The sequence below is a fragment of the Leptonotus elevatus genome, chromosome 13 (assembly GCF_054856555.1).
Source record: "Leptonotus elevatus isolate MCC_2025b chromosome 13, RoL_Lele_1.0, whole genome shotgun sequence".
NCBI classification, from domain to species: Eukaryota; Metazoa; Chordata; class Actinopteri; order Syngnathiformes; family Syngnathidae; genus Leptonotus; species Leptonotus elevatus.
Window position 1 is genome coordinate 19,929,488 of NC_141251.1, and position 24,248 is coordinate 19,953,735.

A 24,248-nucleotide genomic window follows, 5' to 3' on the forward strand; every position below is an offset into this window, starting at 1 on the left:
AGCGAGCTCTTCTTTGAAAGTGGCTGGCAGCAAATGAGTTCAGGGTTGATCTATACATTTTGACTTGATCTTACCCTGCTCAAACTGATCCCACAGGCTGCCCAGTACGCAGGTTGCGTGGCGAGGAGAAAGCATTTTGCCTCACAACTCATCGTGTTTGCTGATCCAATGTTTCAGCAAAGTGCTGTCATAAGCCATTTATTAAAAGTTTACTCATCGCTCACCCTTGGAGAGCGAACGAGCGAGCGGAAGAAAGCGAGAGAGAGCGGCTGGGCATTGTCGACCGTCACAGAGAAAACACTCTGAAGTTGACCTTTAGCGCAGAATCATTAGCTGTTACACTCCAGCCGTTTTCTTTACAGCGCCTCTTGGATGTTGTCCTCCCTGCTTCTCCACCACACACACACGTTCTATTTTTGCTCAACTCTCGATGCTTCTCTTCTTGATGTCATTCTCTTTGCGGAACACTCGAGGACAGGGGTCCTTAGAAGGCCCAAAATGGATGAATAAATTAATAAAATATTTTTTAATTTGCTTTGTTTGGTTTGATTTTTAAAGACGGGACTTTTGGTTTGGACTTAGCCTGCTATCATGAGTTGGAGAATTTCACAAAATGCTGTTTGCACAGAACTGCTCGAGGCAGTCTCTATATTGTGTTCAAATATGATTTTTGTTTTGTTTATTTTTTGCATTTGTTTTTGTAGCTTAAGTAATTTAAAAAATGTAAAATGGCCTATTTTATTTACATGCTTGTGTTCAATTTTATTTATTAGTTGAGTTATTATTAAATAGTTTTTTTTAAGAGCTATATGTTGTAATACTTTATGTATATATATTTTATGTAACATTGTTTATTTGAAGAAGAAAAAACTATTCTATGCTATTTCTAAATTAAATGGTATTACTATTAATTTGATATTTTAAGTTTGCATTTCTAAAAGTACGTGTTTGCTAACAGTCTTGAGATGAAATGTGATGGTCTGAGGCGTGTCAAACGTTTGTTAATTGGCCTCCTGATAACTAATCATCAGCATTTCATGCTTTTTAATGTGGCTGATTGGCATCAACATGAGTAGCAACTGTCTGCGTAGGGTTTCAAGTCTGGATTGGCGTTTTAAAGTTGGATTTTTAGTCAGGGTTAAAGCTGCAAACAAGATCTAAGGTTTCAAGTCAGGATTGGGGTTTCAAACGAGCAAGGGAATAAAATGAGGGGTTATGCAACAAATGTTAGGGGTTTGAAGCTTGGGTAAATTAAGGTTTCAAGGTTGCGGGTTTTAAAGTTGAGTTTCAAACAAATGTTAGGGTTTAAATTTAAAATATAGTTGCAAGGCTTATGGTTTCAATTTTTTTAAGTCAGTCTAAATTTGGCTTCAAGCCAGGGTTATGGTTTTAAACAAACAAAAGGATTTCTGGTCAGGATGACATTTCAAAATAAGTATTCAAGCCTGTCAGTGGTCTCCAACATTCAAATTATAGTTTAAAGTCAGAATTAAGGCTTCAGGATTTCAAATTAAGTGTTTCATTGTTGTAATGTTCAAGCCCTTGTTGATTTATTGAGGACAACTTTTCTGTTTGAGACGTCATAAAGACTCCATGTGACTCAGAGGAATACACAACAACAACATCCATTAAAATCCCAGCATGCAGCTGTCACACTGTCGACCCCCCGTGCTAAACACAGGGCTTAAAGATAAAACAATTCCTGAGCCTGAATTTTTCCGTGGAGCGGTGATGCAGTGTCAAACGTGCCGATTCGTTGTTCGACCAACATCAAGTCATTAATTACTATGGCCAGTCCTCCGCAAGTGTCAGGTCATCTCTTTCATTATCCATTTATATTATGTATAGTACAGTATAGCACTGCGGGTTGCAGTCCCGTCTCGTGCTGCAGATATAGAATATTTTGGTATTCAAATATTCTACGGAAAATTCTATTGAATAATCAGGTATTTGGATACAAATAATATTGACAATTATGAATACAGAAGCCATTCAAAATATATTTCCACTTGAAAACTTTCTTCTTCGTTTTTTTACTGAAATTTAAATTGTGCAGCACATTATTTTCCTCTCTAGAAAGTTAGGGAGACTTTAGACAAATCTCTCCCCATGGATTTTGGAATGACGTTCCGTTAGGCAACCTCCCTCTCTACCCACTCTTAAAACACATCTTTGTTCTTTGGCGTTTGACTCGGCATGAGACTCATCATTGTTTCCATGTTTTATGGTGCCTGCTGTATTTTGTTATTAATTTATTTATTTAATTTACTTACATACTTGTGTTATTTTATTGACTTATTCATTTATTCACTTGAGATCATTATTAATTTATTTGGTGTTATTTTTGTTTTACCTGTCTTTATTCGATGACTGATTGTTACTCCATGTACAGCATTTTATATGAAATGAAATTCCGAGTTGAGTAGTTTTTTGTCTGTGAGACAAAGTGACGTCAGAACCACAGTTGTGATTTTGCCGACCGTCAAGTGCACAATTCAGTGAGCTCGGTTTATTTATTAGGAACGACAACTGTGTCCGGCTGTCAGCATCAAAGTGTGCAAATCAGCACGTGGATTAGACTGTTTTTGAAAAATAGTCCGATAACTCTAGCTGCAGCCGTTAGCACGCAAACACTTTAGACGCCCTAAACACTGGCAACAGGCACCGTGCAATACAATCTCCGCGTAATTAAGTCTTCTTTTAGTGCCCTTAATTGGTGATCGAACGTGGTTTCTGTACGAAGTTGTTTTGTTGACGTTGGTCGCAATTGTTTACGCCGGCAATAAGAACGGCAAACACACGTTGCGCAGGACGAGCCAAGTCATCCGTTGCGCCTAGTGTTGTGTCGTTCCTGTACGTTTCATTAAAAAAGAACAAATCTTTTCAGTGAACGTGATTGAACGGATCACTCCCTGAAGTGATTCGTTCTTTTCTCAGTTCATTTGAGCTCAGCCACGCTCATGTCGTCAACCTTCGCGAACGACCAATCAGCAGCCAGACACGGGGGAACGTACTCCCATGCTATTGCCGTTAGCCAACGCGGATCAGCGAGTGAACAAGTCAGTGAGTGAACGGGTTGCCATTTCCGGTTCACGAATGTATCAGCGAGTGAACGAGTCAGTGAGTGGACGTGTTGCCATTTCAGGTTCACGAATGTATCAGCGAGTTAACGAGTCAGTGAGTGAACATGTTGCCATTTCTGGTTCACGAACGAATGAGTGAACGAGTCAGTGAGTGAACGTGTTGCCAATTCCGGTTCAGGAATGATTTAGTGAGTGAACGTACTTTTGTTTTTGATAGAAACACACTCATGACATATAGCAACATAACATTAACTGTGCGTGTTTCAATAAAAAAATAAAATTTACGATCGTGTCGGCAGGGAAGGATGAACGAATCTTTTGAACGGTTCTTTTTAATGAACTGATTTTAAAGATTCAGTTCACTTAAAATAACTGTCATGTCCATCACTAGTTGCGGCGCGGCCCGTGACTGACAAAACGCTTCCGGGAAAAACTTAAAAAATAAAAGTGTTCATTGGCATTGCGCTCCACATATTACTTGGTATGGGGAGGTTTATTTTGAAGTTGGCCTTCTCTCCGCATTGGCAGTGTTTTGCCAGACGTGCCAAATATGTCTAATGTTTACTTCTCTGCATTTGTCATTGCGCCTAGTGGCTCTTACGCCGGAATTCCGGCACCATGCCGGAGTACTTTAAGCCCTGTAAACAAACCTCCTCCTTCCTCTTATGGCGGCCTGCTGGGAAATATGTGACAAAAATTCATTCATCACGTCTGGGAAATAATTTAGAATGCAGTCGCCAGTGCATAAAAGCTGCCATGATACACAAATGCGCAACCATTTAAAGCACACACACACACACACACACACACCCCGAAGCTGCTTTTTTGGGGGGGAGGGGGGTAGTAATGTGCACACAATGCGCAATAAGTAATGAAAAATTCACATTCATTCATTACTCGACGCCACCCGGAGATGATTCTTTTATGCCAACTGATTAAAAATGAAAATAGAATAGAGAATTTGTTTTGCTTTCATTAGGACATGCACACGCACGCACGCACACACACACACACACACACACTCTGTGCTACCCAGAGAGGTTTTTGATTAACTTAAGAGGAAGTACAAAGTCTAACAAAATGAACATTGAGTACGTCCGTTCAAGATATGTAGACAATAAGAATGTCATATCTGGGAAGATCTTGTTTTGGTTGAGGGTCCCGATTGGTCCTGAGTGGGTTCCAGCCCTTCCGGGTTGACCAATCCGGGCCCTCAGCCACTTATGCCTGGCCCCAGGTGTGGCTAGTTACCCAATTAGTGTGAGTGTATTTAATTCCCGGGTGGTGATCAGTCGGCGTGGGATCATTGCCGCTTGTCACGGTCACCCCCGGAGTTCTTTCTGTCATTTTGATTTTGTATCTTTTCAGTTTGTTGTTTAGTTAGCATTAACCAGTACCCTGGTTAGTGTTTTCTGTAAAATAAAGCACGCCAGTTTCGCACTCCTGCTGTGGTTCTCCTGCCTCCCTGCATTTTGGGTCCTCCACTTCACACGCCGACAGACACCACGCCGCTCCGGGACCACACCGTGACAAAGAAACTGTCACATTTTTGTCAGTTTTCATGCCTTGGCCGAGGTTCCAAATTAACGGTTTCAAACCAGGGTTAGGGTGTCAAACCAGGATTAGGGTTCCAAATTAGAATTTCAAGACAGTGTTAGGGTTCCAAATTAGGGCTTCAATCCATTATTAAGGTTTCAAAAATGCATGAAGTCTTCAAATTAGTGATTCAAGTTTAAGTTTGCCTATTAAAAACAGGCTAGGGTCACGAATGAGGGCTTCAAGTGGGGGAACATAGAACACTTTATTGTAAAGAACATTTTTGATTTGACTTCCGCTTTAAGCAAAACTAAGGCCTAATAGGTCAATGTGACACAAAACAGACATCAAAGTCAGTCAGTTCACTCATAATCCTTTTTTTTATTATTATTATTATTATTGTCAATCTCCTATAGGCCCAACATGATCTTGTGGCCAAAACACTTTCAAGCCAGACTGGTAGACGAGTCCTAATAAAGACAAATGACTCCACTCGGCACAGAAAAGGGTGGTCTGAGACGCAGAGGAAGAAGTTCTGTTTTCACCTCTCAAGTTTCTCCCTCTTTGAAATACAATAGTGAACACACACACACTGACGTGGCCTGATTAAAGTTGGCCTACTCGGTGTGATTTTTGCAGATATGCATATACTTTCAAAACTTTAGGTCTGCGTATGTTGGCAGTTGGATGAGAAACTTGAGAAAATACTGTTGGATCTCTGAGGTAGAACTTAATCAGTTCCAGGACATTGATGAAAATCTGACTGTTCAGACAGTTTTTCCCCATTGGAAAATGTATCTGCAATTTTAGAAGTGTATTGATTAAACAACCTCAGTGGTGTTTGACTTGAGGTTCAACTGTAAGGTAAATATGACCCAAGAATTGATCTCCCTACTTTGTTAAAACATGATTGCTGTTTGTGAAATACTTCGCTTATGAAAGTTGTTGAAAGATTGGCTTTGTTTCTGGTTGTTGTTTCTGACTTGAGACAAAGACTTTTGTTTGTTTCTGACAGTTGACAGGCTGGGGTTTCTTTTCTGGCTGTTGTTTGTTCCAGAGTGTTAGTGTAGATTTTGTTTCTGACTGTTATACTTGTTTCTGACTGCTAGCAAAGACTGGTGTTTGTTTCTGACAGTTGTTCAAGACTGGCATTTGTTGCTGAATGTTAAATAGTACAGTAGTGCTACTAATGTACATTGTTTTTGACTGTTCGCAAAGACTGACATTTGCTTCTGACTCATTGGTGTTGGTGTCTGACTGCTGTTGATGACAGTTTTGTATTTTTTTTTTTTCATTTTTGTGTTTGTTTCTGACTGTTAGCAAAGACTTTCAATACATTAAACAGATGTCTCCTGTAGTTTATTGATTGTGGCAATGGTTACAGTTCTATCCAAATGATTTCATTTTAAATACACAACTCTGTGTTAGTAACAAAAAAATGCACAGTGGAAATAAACACTTTTTTCCCCCTGCAAACTTTCACAATTTTATGGCTCCATGTGTCCTCCCTGCACTCACTGGGAAAGTAAGTGATGTTTAAAAGAAAATAAATACTGTTGGCAGGCAACATCAAGTCACAGCAGATTGGTGGCAATGTTATTTAACACCGCGTCAATAAATGATCAATGAAACGTCGTCTTTGGAGGCGCCAAGTGTCAATTTGAGCTCGAGTGACTTTTTGAAGGGAGGTAAGGAATGCCGACGGATTCGAGGAGGGAATATAATGCTGATCACCAGCTGTGTGGACGCTGTTTATTTAGGGAGGAGAGGGAAGATTGTGACTGGAAGCCAGACAGGAGGAAGGGGGACTTTTTTTTGAGGTACTGTCGGGCCTTGAGGGATGCGAGGGCCTGGATGGATTAGGGGGAAAGAGAGCCGGGATACAAAGAACGGCAAAGGAAAGGACGGCAGGGAAGAAAAAACAGGAAAGGGAAAAATTGGAGGCCCGAGTGAGATTTGTGAAATATGTTCTTTGTTTGGAGCGTACTCGATGAAAAGCTAAAAATATCGCTAACACCGTTGGGATAGGCTAGTGCTTCGGCACGTGTGTGTTTGTGTTGTCATTCTATTTGTGCGGATCGTGTTTTTTCATGGAAAAGATTTGGGATTAACCTCGGAGCTCAGCCATGCACACCACGCACGCACACACGCGCGGCTCATTTTGTAACTTTAACAGTTTATTTGAAGTGTGTCTAAATGGAAAGGATTAGTGTATTAGTGTACTGTTTCAGCAGCACTTTTCTGCTGCAGCTGACCGCAGTGCAACATCCAACCTTTAGAGGCATGCTTTCATCAATCACTCATATTATGACTAAGGCTGTCACTTTAACTCGTTAATATAGATTAATTAATTACATGTAAATTAGTGCATTAAAAAAATAATGCAATTGATCGCGAGTGGCAAGTCAATGCGCAATTTGGCCCATTGAGGTACCCGTAGGCGGCACAGGCGCGCCACTACACGGAACCACTACTAGCCACTACGAGCATTGACAACAGCAGACATGGACGCGAGTGCAGCACAGCTAGGAGAGCGAAGCAAACTTATTTGAACCTATGTCTCCCAGAGCCGTTATTTTGAAGGTTCTATTCTTTTCAATGTACATCTTTCACCTCGCCGGGTCCCGCGGGGTTGCGCCGCTGGGCTTCCGTAGTTGCCGCCGTAACTGCCATTCATCACGGAGGCTACAAGCTAGATCACCAAGGCGAAACGCAATGTCGTGAAGCAATGGCACCGACATCGTTGGAAAACTGTCGTCGAAATGAGTCCGGGGATGCCCTTAGGTACTCGGGTAGGATGTATGGTTCAGGAGATACAGCCGCCCAAAGACCTCCACGAGACCAATGATTTCAAGGTATAGTAAAGGCTTATCGTAAAATAAATAAATAAAAGGCTGCGAGATGTGATGGAGTAATCACATTTTTGGCTGTACAAACCTGATAATCAAAATCAATAAAGGTCCACCACTTGTCCGCCCCAGAAAAGCAAGAGGGGGATTTTATTAGCTACTTAAAACAGCGAGTAATAACTATATTAGGCTCAAAATGATGGCTCTGGGAGATCTATTTGTCTTAAAATTCTGGTAGTACTAGTGGTGAAACGAAAGTTTATTTAAAAAAGAACAAAGCCGGGATTATTAACAAGAACGCAGTGATTTGTACCTTTTTGTATAAAAGAAAAAAACAGCTCCAGCCTGACTTATCATTTAAGACTCTCAATGTAAACAAGCTTATTTGAGCAACTGGCTCAAGGACACATAGCGTTAGTTGTCTGTTGTCAGATCCTGTAACCTAGCCTGGGGTGGGTTTTTGATTTGAGGAGTTGATACTGTAGCCCCAGTTCCTCTTTTGGGTTTGAGTTGTTATGACACAGATATTGTAGCTTCAGATTTTTGTTAACCTCTCCTTCTAACCTCTAACTTTTCCCGATTACCAGTATGTTAGTTTAGCTAAAAACACCACAGCTATTTATTATCAGTTCATCTCGTGCTATCCATACATCGACCGCAGCTTGTGGAGGTTTCGATTAAAGTTTGTTCAAATTTTTTGTTAACAGAATTTAAGTTTAGATTGTCTTTTAAAATAATGTATGGCCTAATTGGTTTGTTGATGTGTTTAAACGTTTTCTTTTGAATTTCATTTATGAAGCACTTATGAAGCACTCTTCTCTTCTTAGCGTATCAATTGATTAGTCATGCACTACAATTTTGTAATGTCCTGGAATTCAAATTCTTTATTTGAGGACCTTTATCAGATATGAGATTATAATAGATTAATTGGATTAATTAATTACAAATCCTGTAATTAATTAGATTACAAATTTTAATCGCACTAGTTATGACTAAATGGTTTTGGACATTATGTTGAAATATACAAAACATTTTTGTGTCATTGTAAATTAACCTTCATTCCAATTTAAAGTATTTGGTTTTCCCATTCATGGTGTTAAATTGTTAGATACAGTGGTACCTCGATTTACGAGTGATCCAAAATTAAACCTACTCCCACAACCTCCACAAAATATTCTTTCTTTTTGTAAACACAATGACATTGATAGTTTATGCTACTGAATAATATGTATAATTTTCTGATCTTAATTGAAGTAAAACAGCAGCATAGATTACTCTCTAACTCATCACTGACAAAATTAATTGGATACGCACCTGACACAAACACCGCAAACAATTTACCTTGAAAAAAAAAACATTTTACGCATTACAGTGCAGTTTGTGTCTGCATCAGTAGAAGGGGAAATTAAATAAAAATATAGCCATTAAGTAGATCAACACTGAACAAGAAACCTGAGCAATAGAAAGTCTTTTTGTGGGCAGTCTGACCTACAACAGTTTAAGATACCACCATATTCCGAGGCTCAACACACACACACATTTTATAAAGACACACATAAGTCTTGTCTGATATCAGAAAAGGTGAATCAGGAATTGAGCCCTACTTGACACCATGTCTCGAGCGCTCTGACATTCTGCCAGAGGAGCGAGAAAAAGAGGTGAAACAAATAGATTGTGGAGCAGGAAGTCGAGCTAAAGAGCGCCAGGCCGACCGAGCAGATAAAAGGTTCCGGTGAAATATGAGCAGAAGAGTAAGAGATAATGGCTTGATACGCTTTTTTAGCTTTCAGAAACACAAGAATCGGCTCTGTGGGAGATCTTGCATGGAGGAGCACGTAGCACTTAATAGTGGACGTTTGTGTTCTTAGACTGATGCCTTCACTGAACTTGTCTTAAAAATAACACCGGGGCTTGTGGCTTATATGGGAGGATGCACTACTTGAAAAGAAATGTACCAAAACAGCACGTCTGTACCAAACAAACGTATTTTTGGTAACCTCTGATTGGGGCATAAAGCTCGGTGGTGGTGGGGATTCGTAGGGTTTGGGGGCGGTCCACAGATTGAAATAATTTATCCTTTAATTTGACATAACTCGTGAATGTAAGGTCATACATTCTTGTGCGCTTTCGGGAATACAACTATGCCTAGTTCTAGCCAGTCACTTTTGAAGCCTTCCAATGCTATTTTCTGACGTTGGGAGCAACCCAAATAGGATTTTGAGGGGCTACTACTCACTCTTGTTGAAATTACCCATACATATATGGATTTGACTAACCTAGAGTCTAGACAATTGTAGTAGTAGAAGCTTACATGATGTCAGTGCTTAGAACTGGATTTTGATTTTCGTGTTGGGTTGGGGTCATTTTTTTCTGGGTATATGAAATTTAACAGAAAGCCATACATTGACAAGACGAGAATTTACCAACACTTATTAGGGTTGAGCTTTGTACCAGTACCACCCAATCCTCTAAATGCCTGAACAGGAATTTGGGAGTGTTGGGCTTCATGAATTGTTCAATTAGAAATGACTTCCGAACAGAATATAGTCCAATGAAGTAATGACTTTTAAAACTCAAGGTCATACAGGGATAAAACAAAGTTCTATCCCCTCTGAAATTTCCAGTCGTATCACCTGCATCCTTCAAAATCAGGAAGCATTCAAACCAGGCTTCCTGGGGGCCTACCTACAGGCAGGAGGCACATCAAGATTTAGTGTTGTAAAATCTCCTACTGGACAGGAGAGCTTCCTGGAAACATGATTAACGTCGGAGTCTCTCCTTGCTAACATCACACTGAGCACAGCCTGAATTCTTTGTAAAAGTCGACCATTAATCAAAGCTGTGACGAGAATACTGCTAAGCTCATTCAAGTTACATTTTTGTGAGCTTCCTGTCCCTGTTAGTAGCTTCAAAGCCACGTCCTCCCTGGTAATGAAACCGTAGAGGGGTCTTTTCATATTCCATAAACCCTGAACCGGGGAAGAATGGGATTATGTTTGCCGTCTTCAGAGAGCGGTGGAACAAGGCGCTGTGAGGAAATTGTTTTACGATGGCGTGAATGGTCAGAGGCAGACAAAAAAAACATAAGTTAGGAAAGGAAACGAAGGGACGTCAGAGAGGAAAATGGATGGGAAATGAAGAAATGTGTTGACCTAAATAAAAGAACCACTCATTCAAAGTGAATCAGTTCCACCAGCCAATGATCTTCCGTCCTCGCGGCCTCCGTGTGTCTGCAGTCTTATTCTGCCTCTTTTTGTTCAACTGTACCTTCCCCTGATTCTCCCTTTCTAACAGGCTGACAAACACAAACAGTCCTAAATGTCACTTTCCCTCTGCCTTTCTCTAGAGGTTTCTCTCACTCTGTTTGGAAACAATGATTGGACTCATCGGGAGTGTGAGACGGGATTTTAGCTGCAGGAGAAAGCGTGTAGATGCTGGATGATGGCCTTCTCTTTTGGGAAACAGTCTGAGAAAAACAGGGCCAAATAAAAGCTGCACAAACTGTGTGCAAGACAAGTAGGGATTTGTAAACAACAATCAAAATATATCCTGAAATTGCGGTACGGCAGTCTAGAATATACTCTTGCACTGACCTTGAAACAGAACAAACCCCACCTTAACGATGAAGGATTAAGGTTTAACCTTTAATATTAGTGGATTATCCCAGAGTATACTTTAATTACCCTAACCCTGAAGTAGGCTAAAATACACTATAACCCAGAGGCATGATGTGGTGTATCCCAGAATCTGCTTTAAACCCAGGTTTAAAGTGTAATACCCCAAGATAAACCCTAACCCTTGATCAAAATACGCTATAACTCAGAGGTCGGATTTGGAGTTGCCCAGAGTACACACTAAACAAAGATCTGCTAAGAGAAATTCTCGGAAAGATAACATTAGCTTTACCTTGGAGTCGCTCAAAACACTTTAACCTGTAATGTGATATAATCAGAGGTGGCCACTTCTGTTGTTACGTTCGGCCCATCATTGACAGATGCCCCCTTTCGGTGATCAGCAGACGCAAACCTGCTTTCGTTGGTGCTTAGTCCATGTATTTATTTGTGGCTTTGCGTCATAAAGGACTCACTAAAAGGTGGGCAGCCGTCAATGACGGAAAGACAGCAGTGCTCACCTCTGCTTGAAGTGACGCTGGTGTTGCCTTGAACACCTTAACCTGTGATAATATCAGAGGTGGGCACGTCAATTAATTTTGAGCGTCCGTCATTCGGCAATCGTCAACAGTCAGGACACCCTTTCCGTCATCGTCATTATCTCAAGTTGAACGGCATTGTAATCATCAATCCATCATTTATCATTCCCTCAGAGAAAAGACGGACTGACGGACCTTCGCCCACCAGCATTGAAGGACTGACGGCACTTCCGTCAGTAATACCCACTTTTTATGTCAGGCTGGCATGGAACTGCATGCACTAGGTGTTACACCTACCTGTAGATACAGCACACTGCATAACACACCCTTCAAGTCATTGTTTGTGACACCAATCACTGTCATGGTTTCATGAAATAAAATTCCAAACATATTAAAAATAATACAGGGAGGAACATATCTCTAGGGATGTCCCGATCCAATCACATGATCGTAATACAGGGAGGAACATATCTATAGGGATGTCCCGATCTAATCACTTAATCGGAAATCGGGCCCAATCACGTGGTCGGACGTTGTCTCCCGATCAGGACTCGGATAAATATATGAGGTTATTTTTTTATAACTTTTTTATAAAAACTGCCCTTGCGCGGGGGCACAAAGTGAGACATCATTTTTCCCCACACCTTAACGTGCGGCATGGCGTAATTTTGCTACAGTGACACTATTAATGTCATTGAGTGGCGGGGCTAAACAAGGAAATGGCACTGAGGTATTTGGAAGTAGATGATAATAAGTTATTATCATCTTTAAAGCAGAGACTGTGCGATTTGCCCTGTGTGCAAAATGAGCGAAATGTGGCGGAAAGGACATACAGTAGATGCGTTGCTTTACTGCTGCACCGCTGCACTTCATTGACGGGCAGCCGGCAAGCCTTGCAGGCGTTAGGCGCTGGCGACTTGGACGTGCTTCGTGCCATCCCGGTGGATCCAGCTGCGGATCTAGCTGCGGATCTAGCTGCGGCGCCTTCGAAGGGAGCCTGGCGCCTCACGTTGTCGAACGTCCTTCGCGGGATCACCAAATGCAGCCCCGGCCGGCAGTCTAGCCTGGTCTAGCCCAAAGTCTTATTCGTGTAAGATTGAATACATTTTGCTTGCTTGCTCTTCAAATGCAGCCTTTTGTTTGTTGTGAAGTTGGCTTGTTTCACGCACATATATACTGTATTTTTTTATTTTTTATGTAAAACAACATTAGGTTAGCCCATTAATTTGTGTTAAGTAGCATGCTTTAAAATGGCTACAGTAAATAAAAATAAAGCTCTTGTGTAAAATTAATATACTGGTTAATAATAGCCCTTTGAGTAACTCATAGATTTGCCAAAAAAGGGGGTTTAAATGTTTTACTTAGTTTAACCACTGTCCACTCACCATATAAAAGGTGTTGGGGTAGTTTAAAAAATAAAATAAAATCACATCAACGGCATTACATCCCATTAAATAAGATGCATATGACGTGACCACCGTACTTGTAATGACGCAACAGCAAATACATCTCCAACTATATTGTGATGGTATTTAAATAGTGACATCATTTTATTTTCTTTGTCATACATATTTTTCAATAACAAATTTTAGCTCCTCACCGGCGCAGTCACAGAGGCAGTCGGCACTTTCATCAGTGGGTGACAAACTTCTCTCTCTCTTGCTGGTAACCGTATTCATAAAATTAAAAAAGGAATAGCACAATGACATAACGCCACCTTTTCTTCTTTGTCGTTTTCTTCGTCTTCGTTTGTTTGTTTTCTCCTTTTTTTCTCCTTGTTTTTCTTTTCTTTTTTCTTCTTCTTCTCTTGGCAAATTACCTTATATGGGCGCTCAGCAAAAATCTGCACATTCACAATTTATTGAAAGACCTAGGGTGAAAGTTCCTAGAACCTTTATGTCAGGAACTCCCTGACATAAAGGTTGCTGCACAGCCAGAATGTTTTTTAATTTTTTTTAAATGAGGTGCAAAATAGCAGATAACAAAAACACAGACGTGCACATATCGACGTGACTCGTCAGATACACAGAGAACGGAACCGGTGGACAGAACTCCGTGTGATAAATAAATATTATATATCGTTGGAAAATGGATTACGCTACACAAGCACACCGGAACAATTCAGAAGCACTTTATGCTATGTTCACACCAAAATAGGGGGAAGCGTTTCGCTGTCGTGCCAAAAGTATTTACGTACAAAAATTGCACCCACGGCCGTGGGATATTATAAATTTTACCACAGAAAAGGTAAAAGATTATTCGAAAAGGTTCCTTGTAAACAGATATTTAAACTTCAAACATCTGGAACAAAACAGAATAACAGTAACATTCAGTCATCTGAGCTTTTTTCTATGTATATCTGAGATTTTCTACTGCATGTGTGGTCATTGAATGCAGCGCGAGTGCTTGCATTTATTTTGCTTCTCCACGATAAATACATTTTTCTTATTTCAAAACAAAGCCCACATGTGTTTTTATGTATTTATTGAAAAACATGTGTTGTACCCGCAGGATGGGAAACATTTTTTTTACAAGGGTATTAAGTGGCTACCCGTGTTGTTGCACGTAGGTGACAACAGACAGGACGCTGTGTGTGACGTAGTCAATCCCCGAAGCCAATGTGGCACATATTTCAGCCTATCAGGCCGCGAGGCGAAATGCGAAGAAAGTTCACATTTTTCAACTTTGGCGAATATGCGAATTTTTGCCGCGCCGCACAGTGTCTCCAAACGCGTCCTCCTCGCCGCCCCACGCACGCGCTCTCCCCGCTTTTGGTGACTTGTTGTGTATGTAAATCTGATGTTAGCAGATTTTTTTCTTCTTGGACAGTAGCCTGGCAGGTTATTTAACATGGGGTTTTGACAGTTGCCATCATATTTTCGGACCGGAACAATTTTTTTACCGGACCGCAGTTCCGGACCACTTTCACCCCTGGCTTTAACCCCTTGATGCAAACCAAAACCCTAACCAAGGTTTAACACCCTAATTTAAAAACTCCAACCGTACAACAATTCCTGGCTTGGAACCCCAACACAAATTTGAAATCCTGACCATGGTTTGAAACCGCAATTTATAACTTGAAAACTTTATTGAAAATTGAACCCTATTTTTAAAGAGCCTTAACTTTTCTGTATATACTGCACTATAGTTTCATTGTATTCTTGAGGCCTTGATCACAGATAGTATGTGAAACACCTCGTAATGATTTTAAAGAGCATTACTAGTGTAATCGTTTACTCTTATACAAGTTCAAGATGACATTTTTAGACATTTCATGGCAGACAAAGCAATCATTAATTCTACAGTAGATACAAAACACCAAAATCCATTCATCTCAAGGTTAATAGATGAAGATGAAGGTCCAAGTGCCTGACGTAGACGTTTGTAAGAGATGTAGTAATAATCAAAATAGACAGATTTGACATCTTCATGTTCATCCGTAGCCTGGCAATAGCCAGATTGATTTGTGCTTCACTCGAGGGATTTCTCCACAATATCAGTCTGGGACTGCTCCGTGTTGATTTGCTCGGGAAAGGCGGGGCAAGCTGTACAACACTTCGAGCTGATTGGACGAAGCAGAATCGTGTGCACATCGAGCTAACTTTTGTTTCCACCAATCACGACAAAGGATGAAAATGTCGTCACCGACATGCAACTGTTGTGACTAGCTGATATCATGGCGTTGAGTTTATGTTGTCGGTTTTGCAATGTTGATATGCAGATACAAGAGACTCATCACAGCTGCATATCCTGCCCGCAAATACAATGTTGCTCTGTGATTGGTCCGAACCACCAGTGGTTCGTATCAATGGAAATCTATCGGAGCGGTACAAGATGAATTCTCGGGAGTTTGTGAATTCACAAATACAGAGAGCAAGGTTAGTTAAACCCGGCTGCAGAGCAAAAGCTACACTCTTCTCCATAAATGTCAAATCACCAGCAAAGCAGTGAAAGCTGAAGCAAAAAAAAAAAAAATAGTTTGAACTGAAAGAAGTTTGAGCGAGCCAAAGAGGCCCCAAAGATACGTGGGCTGAAAGTTACCAGCAGTCGATTCCTCCTCTGATGACTCTTTAGAGCGGCGGGGGTTAGACATGGGTCGATTTATTGTTAGGAGACCACAGATTTGGGCGAGGTCTCTTAAGTGGAGCTTTAATCACATAAGTCTTTTGGGGACAGCCCCCAAAGAAGGTGATGAATGATAGCATTATGCGGACGACGCGGCTGATTGCACGACGCGCCGCTGCTTTAAAATGCAAGAAATCCAAGCAGGCTTTACTACAATATATTGTAGGCATTTGTATGCATAGAACACAATTGGCACACATGCATTAATAAGAGATAATGCAATTACTATACCCCAAATTCTTCAGTTGCTGCAAACTACAACCAGTTAACATATTCTTTTGTTGGTTTTCAATGATTCAAGGTGACATTTTTTCACTCAGCATTACACATAGTTCATCTACAATGAAATGGAGTGGAGCATGCATGTCATCACCCAAAAAAGAAAAAAGAAAGAGATAATCATTACTGATTAATGCTCGCTCATAAATCACGACTCAACATGTTGTGTTTTCTTTCTTTAATATTCAAGTAAAAGCAGGAACTGCCGCAAAAAAAAGTGGGGATTTCATTAGCAGGAAGAACAGCGGGAGGCTGAATCGCTCATTAGATAAGTGTGTGTGTGAGAGTGTGTGCACACGTGTGTGTGAGATAGGTGGAAATTGAAAGCGAGGTTAAACTGGGGATGTGCTTAATGGGCTGCCTAAAGAGTTTTTTTGTAAACAAATCGCTGCGGGTGGCGTTGGATGATGTCACCTGTGCCAGCTGATGAGGGGGAACCAATGAAACGGGACAAGCGGGATGTGAGGGAATACCAACACAGGCAACTGGGGGAATGTAGAAAATTCTACATTAATAAATATCATCCACAAAAAAGGATCTAGGATCTAGATGACCTGATGGATCACACGCGCACAGGCACACACACATTGCGGAATCCAATGGAGGTGTCTGAAACCTCTCAAACCGCAATTTCAGATCTGTTGAAAAATGACGTTTTCATTGTCAATGGTCTACAACGTAACATATTGACTTTGATACCCCATAAGTCCACTTTATGACCATTGACTTTATTCTATATTCCTCCTTGTACCATCAATACTGTCAACATTGTTCCTCTGCAAAACTGGTGAGGATTGAGCCCAGCTGCGAATAATTGACGTTCAACCAAAAAGGTTTTCTATTGCCTGTAGATGTCATAAAATGCCGGCAAAGCCTTGGTTAATAGCAAAGCAGTAATTGGTGTAAAGAAGGTTTGTTGAAGTGAAATATTGGACTGTTTGAATGTCGGGAAGGGGCTAAGTTTAGCCTGGGTTATCTAGTGAAAGATATGTTTTGAAATGAAATCACTGGTAAACCATTAAATTATTAGATTTATGTTGTAAGATGAGTTTGAAATGATGTCAAAACTATCAATTTGTCAAGATTTTTAAAAACGGTTTCATTTACATGCCTGTATTCAAAAACAGGACAATACTTAAAACTAAGAGTGCAGAAAATGCACAAGTATAAAGTAATTATGGTTTAGTTACTGGTTTGGTCCATAAAATGTCAGAAAATAGGCAAAAATGTTGATCATTGTTGAAGTTAATTTCTTGAGTATATGTTTTATTTTGAGTCACAACACAATCTGCATTCACAGGCGGGGTGGGGGGGGGGGGTGGCTATGGGGGTAACGGAATACATGTACCGCCGTTACGTAATCAGATTACCAAAAAAAATGCAACTGTATTCTGTTACAGTACAGGAAAAAAAACATGTTATCAGATTACAGGTACATTTATTAAAAATGGGGATTATTTCGAGGGATTACAATTCCTACTATTAGAGCAAGTGAGCGAGAGAGAGAGCGAGAGAGAGAGAGAGAGAGAGAGATGTTGACGTCGTGTCGGGCACGTGGCCTGTTTAAAAGGGTTCACGGACAACAGGAGGAAGTAAGTGGCGACCGGTATTTACGGTTTGGAACATACTTGGCTTGACTTTATCTCCAAAGCCTCTAACATGTGCTGTCCCTCTGATGGAATGAGTACATCAGAGGGACAGCACATGGCTTTGGAGATAAAGTCAGAGAGGTCAGACTGAGATGGTTTGGGCATGTCCAGAGGAGAGATAGGGAGTATATTGGCAGAAGGATGCTGAGTTTCCAAATGCCAGGCAGAAGGTCTAGAGGAAGACCAAAGAGGACGTTTATGGATGTAGTTAAAGAGGACATGAAGGTAGTTGGTGTGAGAGCAGAGGATGCAGAGGACAGGGTAAGATGGAGGCAACTGATTCACTGTGGCGATCCCTGAAAGGAAATGCTGAAAGGAAAAGAAGAAGGAACATACTTGGCTTGCTGAAGGACCAATTTATCTTTAACAAAGAAAAAGTTTAAGGTGAGAGTCGATCCTGCGGCATGCTATGCTGAACTTCTTGCTCGCTGCCGCTACAACATAATGTGAGTTACATCTGCCGAACAAATATCCCTCCCACCAATTCACCATACACAATATGGCTTAACTCGCTACCATGGGAAATGTGCTTTGAAAAGCACAATTTGTCCCTTATGTCCCTATTTATTGGATGTCTGTCTGTCTGTCTGTCTGTCTGTCTGTAAGGTGCTTTTCAGTGACAGCACGGTCAGTCAGTCAATCAATCAATCAATCTATACTGTACATGATTTAAAATGGTTTCCACTTATACAAGCTTTTTGCTATTGGTAGGCTGCCCTGGGTCCATATCACCCGCAAATAGCAGGGGTGCACTGTATAGAAATATAAATTGTGGTGATCCCTTGAATAGACCTTAGACCGATTATGTTTTTCTAAATCCAACTTAAAGGCAGCCATGGAGCGTTGTGTTCTTAGTCTTGTTTCTGTTGTGTAAGTTAGTGTTGGTTTTATTTTTTTTATCAAAATAGTCTTAGAAGATTGCAAAGACCGGAAGATGATCGCTTATATCATTAATAAGAAGTCCACTTTCGATTTTATGGTCAATTTTATTCATGAATATGTTATCTATTAGTGTAACTGTATCAATTGTTATTCTGTTTCATAATGGGAATACAGGAAATAGATTATTACTATATATTGTATTTATAAAATCAGTTGTTTTCTGATGCCAATTCAGATTTAACAAATCAATGTTTAAATCACCAAACATTATTTATGTTTTTTTATCATTTGTGTAACTGAGAATGTCCGTTAGTTTTTCATTAAATATGTCAAGACATGATCCTGGTGTCCTATACATACAACTTATAACGACATTTGGTGCATTTTTAATATGTACTTCAATGGTTAAACATTCCATTATGTTGTAAATGGTGGTAGTCAAAAAAAATTTTTTAATGCATCTTAGAGCTTTGTCTACATATATTGTGACACCCCCTCCCCTTCTATTGTCCTTATTTGTTGCAAACAATTCATATCCTTCCAGTCCCATGTAATTATTATTTTTCATTATCAAGCCATGTTTCTGATATGGCAATTATTTTACATTTATTTTATTTATTCAAGTATTCTTTGATTTTTGTGAAATTTCTGTAGAGACTTCTACTATTGAAATGTATAATTGAAAGTCCATTTTTATATTGTTGTTGAATTGATCGTCCATGTAATAGTTGCAAGTGAAACTGCAGTAATAATTTTTGTAAAAGTGATTGTCTGGGTCCAAATTATTCTCAGGGTCGAATGTCTTGTAGTCAGCGTATTCAAATGTTTTCAAATCCATATTATTTGTGTTCATTATGTTCATCTTTCCTTGTGTTACTGTGCTGCTGTTGATATGTACTTGTGGTGTATTTTTGTCATCATCTACAGTGAGTTTATTGTCTTGAATGCCCTGGAGATTGCATATTTCTCATACTTTTGTGGTTTATTTGCCTTCACTGAGTTTTGGTGTACTGGTGCGAGCACGAGTAATTTAAAACTTGTCATGTCGTAAGTATGCAATTTCTCCCCTCTCTCTTGCAGCTCTCAGTTCAGGCATCAGTTCTTTTCTTTTCCTTTTAACAGCATCTGTATAGTCCTCATTTATGAACATTTTTGTTCCCTCAAGATTCTTAGCTTTTTGTAGAATAACTGATTTGTCCTTAAATCTTTCAGCTTCACTACCACCGGCCTTGGTCTTCCTTGTCTGTCCTCACAAAATGTTCCTGTGCGATGTGCCCTTTCTATATTAACTATTTGCTGAATTTTTTGATTTTCAGTTATCACTTTCATAACCTTTCCCTCAGTCCATCTTTGAAGCCGATCCATGACTTGTTGCATTGTCTCCCACTGCAGATGTTTTTGCATAATTAATTATAACATATCTGTCCATGGTATGGTATGCACTGTAATACTTTTAGTTGACCGTTGTCTCCTTCCGGTTCCACTTTGTATGTCATAATGTTTATTTATGTATTTATTTATTAATTCGTTCGTTCATTCATTCGTTCATTTGTTCATTCATTCATATGTATTTATTTAATATAACTATTTTTACAATGTGAGTGCGAATGGTAGTTTGTTGTCTTGTGTTTAATATTACTCGAGGATTTTGGCAGGCACGTAACAGCCACCTTAACTGAACAGGTCCTCCCTCACGCATGGCGCATGTGCAAAATGCCAATATCGGCACTTATTGTTTTGGCAGATGTTAGTGGATTGGACTGGACAGATGAAAGAAGAAATGAGAAAGAACAGAACAGGAGAAGAGATGTAAGTATTACGTTTGGGGTCTTGTAATGTTGACTATTGTGTTAATGTAATGCTAACGAGAGAACAGTTAAGAATGCATTCTTCAATGTAGGGCATATGTCAAGCTAATGTCATAGTTAACTGGTTTCATTGACTTCCGTGTTGTTAGCTTCGAAAGCTACCTTATTTTCCCGCCTCAGATTATGTATTCATGTGTTCATGTATTGTGTGTAATTTCATTGCATTAAAAAAAAAAAAAATTAAGATGTAGCTGACCTTCAAAATGGGAGTCATTCTGAACGGGTGCATGACGCAAGAGTAGTCATTTTCATCGGGAGCGGGACGGGACATGATTTCATTCATTCATTCATTCATACATGCAATTTTTCCCTCAGATTTTTTCATTGGAAGTCTTTCATGAGACGGGGGTGTAAATTCACTCCCCTGCCACCCTCTACCACGAATCCCTGCACATCAAGCACACGCACACACAAAAAAAGATCGGGAATGGAACCGCAACCAATAGTCAGGGGGTGCTGTATTAAAAATATTTATGGGATGATGATCCGTTCAATTAATTGATTTCTACAATGATTCAGATTGATGTCCCACGCTGTTGTCAAATTTTGAATGAGATGACTTCACTCGTCTGCCCGCGGCGGCCGATCTGTTTGCCTGCGCCTCCATCAAATACACAACAATCGCAAGATGCACGCTTCAAAATGGACTTCCTTTTGGTTTTGGCGATCTAGAATTAGTCTACTTTATGTCACTAAATTGGCGATGCGCTGATCGGCGTGGCAGGTGCACTTATACGAACAGGGATATAAGGTGCAGCGTTCACAAACGCGCTGGACTCACTTGCCCCAGCACGAAAATTGAGATGCGCCCGTTAAGGCCGAGGGCAGTCTGCTTTCTGTTTGCCAGATGCGCTGGAGGTGCGGCAGCTGTGTTAGCCGGAAAGCCCCTTGTCCCCTAACAGTTTTGTGTTGCATTAACACAAAAATTGAGATGCACCCGTTTTTACGCCGAGCACAAGTGCGCTACATGGGCTGGGGGTGCAGAGGCTACACAAAAAAAAGGAAAAAAAAGAAGAAAACACTTAAATTATATTTTTGGAAGTTTCAATTTTCAAGTGTTTTAATGTTTGTATAATGTTCTTAAAAATTATATGTTCATCTTTAGTTTATTTAGTATTTTTGCCCATTTTTTGGAAAAGTTATAAAATTATTTGTTATTTATCGTAATGTTGACAATACATGTACTTTTTTAAATGTCTCATTCTTGATTGAAAATCCAGTCATTCCACTTTGTGGTTAAATATTTTATTAGATTAAATATTTTATTGGATTGAAATAATTACGATTAATGAATAATTTAGGGTGTTCTGGCAACCAAACTTAAGACTTTTTGGTTCAGTTTTCAACCAAATTTAGACTGTAAAAGGACGTCTTTTTAACGTTTTGAAAATTACGCCTTTTCACCTTTCCCTTTTCAACCAAATTTAGACGTCTTTTCAATGTCATTTCAACCAATTTTTGCTGTGTAGCCATTGCCTCTAAAAGGCTACTGATTGGGATCAGACATGACAAAAAGCGTATTACTGAATTAGTCCTTTGAAACATTTCTAAAATATCAATACAAGGATTTTATGACATTGGGAACTTTGTGGGACCATTTAACTTATTTAACGTTTTTAGTTCATATTTAACTTATTTAACATCCAACAACCGTCATTTCCTGTCAGTTCCTACTGTTATGTAATTATTTCTTGTCTATGACTGTCATTGCTAATCAGGGAGAATGTTAATTTCCCAAACCTTCCAAAACATACTTACGGAGGACTACTACAGCAACAAGGTAAATAAAATAACACAACTCTGTCCAGCAACACATTCCAACACATTCATTCTCAAAAGTGTCAGCCCTCATGTGTAAAAAATTTAGAAAATGAAACATGGCATTTGTTTGAGGGGCGTTAAAAGCACCAAAGTCAAACAAAATGAAGAGATTGCACCATCCTTGGCTCATGTTGCTGATTTCACCACAATGATTGACGCCCTGATGGAGCCTTGAAAGAGGCTTCAAAAAGCCCTTTGAGCATCTCGGTGCACTCGTCTGGGTTTTACTGATGCGGAGGCATTTAAATTCACACCCCATACAGTACGAATCGCAAGCGCTATGTTCAAGAGGCCTCGCCCTCTGTAAAGCTTTGACATTTTGCCTTTGATTTCCTGCCTCGGTGTTGAGATTTGCTAATCAATGCGGGTTAAAGATATAATCTGGAGTTTATCTAACAGATCTATCATGGATATTGTCACTTACTGTAGGTTGGAGAGGAGTTGGGTTTATTTTAAGTAAATAATAAAAGAAAAAATGTGCACCCCTCAGTGCTGTGAGGGTAAAGGGTGAAGTGCACATAATAATAATTAAACGTTAAAAGTAAGAAGTAAAAAAGTGTCATCAGTAGCTGAATACAAACAACAAACGGTAGCAGCGGTGTAAAGTTCTGGGCATGATAGTGGGCATCATGACTTCCTGGTGGAAGAGAGTGCCGGCAGAGCGGGGAAGGAATTGAGCATCATGACCGCCTGGTGGAAGAAGCTATTCTTTAGCCTGCTGGTTCTGGCCCTGAGAGTCCATAGTCTCCTCCCTGATGGCTGAAGAGGCTGTGGGATTGGTGAGTGGGGTCTCCGGCGATCCTGGTGGCTCTACAGGTAAAGCGAGTGTGGTAATTGTCCAGAAAGGGGGGGAGAGAGGTACCTATGATCTTCTCTGCTGCTCTCACTGTGCGCTGCAGGGTCTTGCGGCAGGAGACGTTGCAGGTACCAAACCACACAGTGATGCAGCTGGTCAGGGTGCTCTCGATGGTGCATTTGTAGAAGTTGGTCATGATGGGGGTGAATAACGAATGCCCATTTTGTTGACTATTGGCGGCAAACTTAAATTGACGAACTAAGCATCGACTAAAGGGGGTTTCCTTCCACCAATGTGTCAATGACGGACACTCACTTAGTTGTGTTTGCAATGTCTCCTAAGCAGAGTTGGGAATAAACACTATGAAGTCAATTAGGTTCTGCAATCAAGTAATGCAATAAACATGAAGCAATAAACCCACCTGCATTGTGTCACATAGAGTACCAGTCATTTCAACCAGATTCTCAAAATCATTGCTTTCACAACATGACAAGTAAGGTACATGGCTGGGATGTATTATGTTCACAGGGCTTAAAGTACTCCGACACAGTGCTGGATTTCCGCCGTAAGAGCCACCAGCGCAATAACAAATCCAGCAAAGTAAACAGTTTACATGTGGGGAATATTTGACACGTCTGCCTAAACACCGCCAATGCGGATAGATGGCCAACTTTAAAATAAACCTTCCCATACCAAGTAATATGTAGAGCGCTTTTATTTTGAAGTTTTTCCCGGAAACATTTTTCCGGTCGCGGCGCAACGGATGACTTGACTCATCCTACGGAACGTGTGTCTGCCGTTCTTATTGCCTGCGTAAACAATTGCGACCAACGTCAACAAAACAACTTCGTACAGAAATCACGTTCGGTCGATAATTAAGGGCACTAAATGAAGACTTAATTACGCTGGCATTGTATTGCATGGTGCCTGTTGCCAGTGTTTTGGATTTCTACAGTGTTAGCGTGCTAACGGTGCTAGCGGCTGCAGCTAGAGTCATCGGACTACTTTTCAACGGCAGTCTACAGTTGCCGTTCTTAGAGATCAGTTTAATAAACCGAGCTCACTCAATTGTGCTGTTGACGGTCGGCAAAATCACAACTGTGGTTCTGACGTCACTTTGTCTCACAGACCAAAAGCTACTAAACTCGGAATTTCATTTCATACAAAGTGCTGTACATGGAGTAAAAATCAGTCATGAAATAAAGACAGG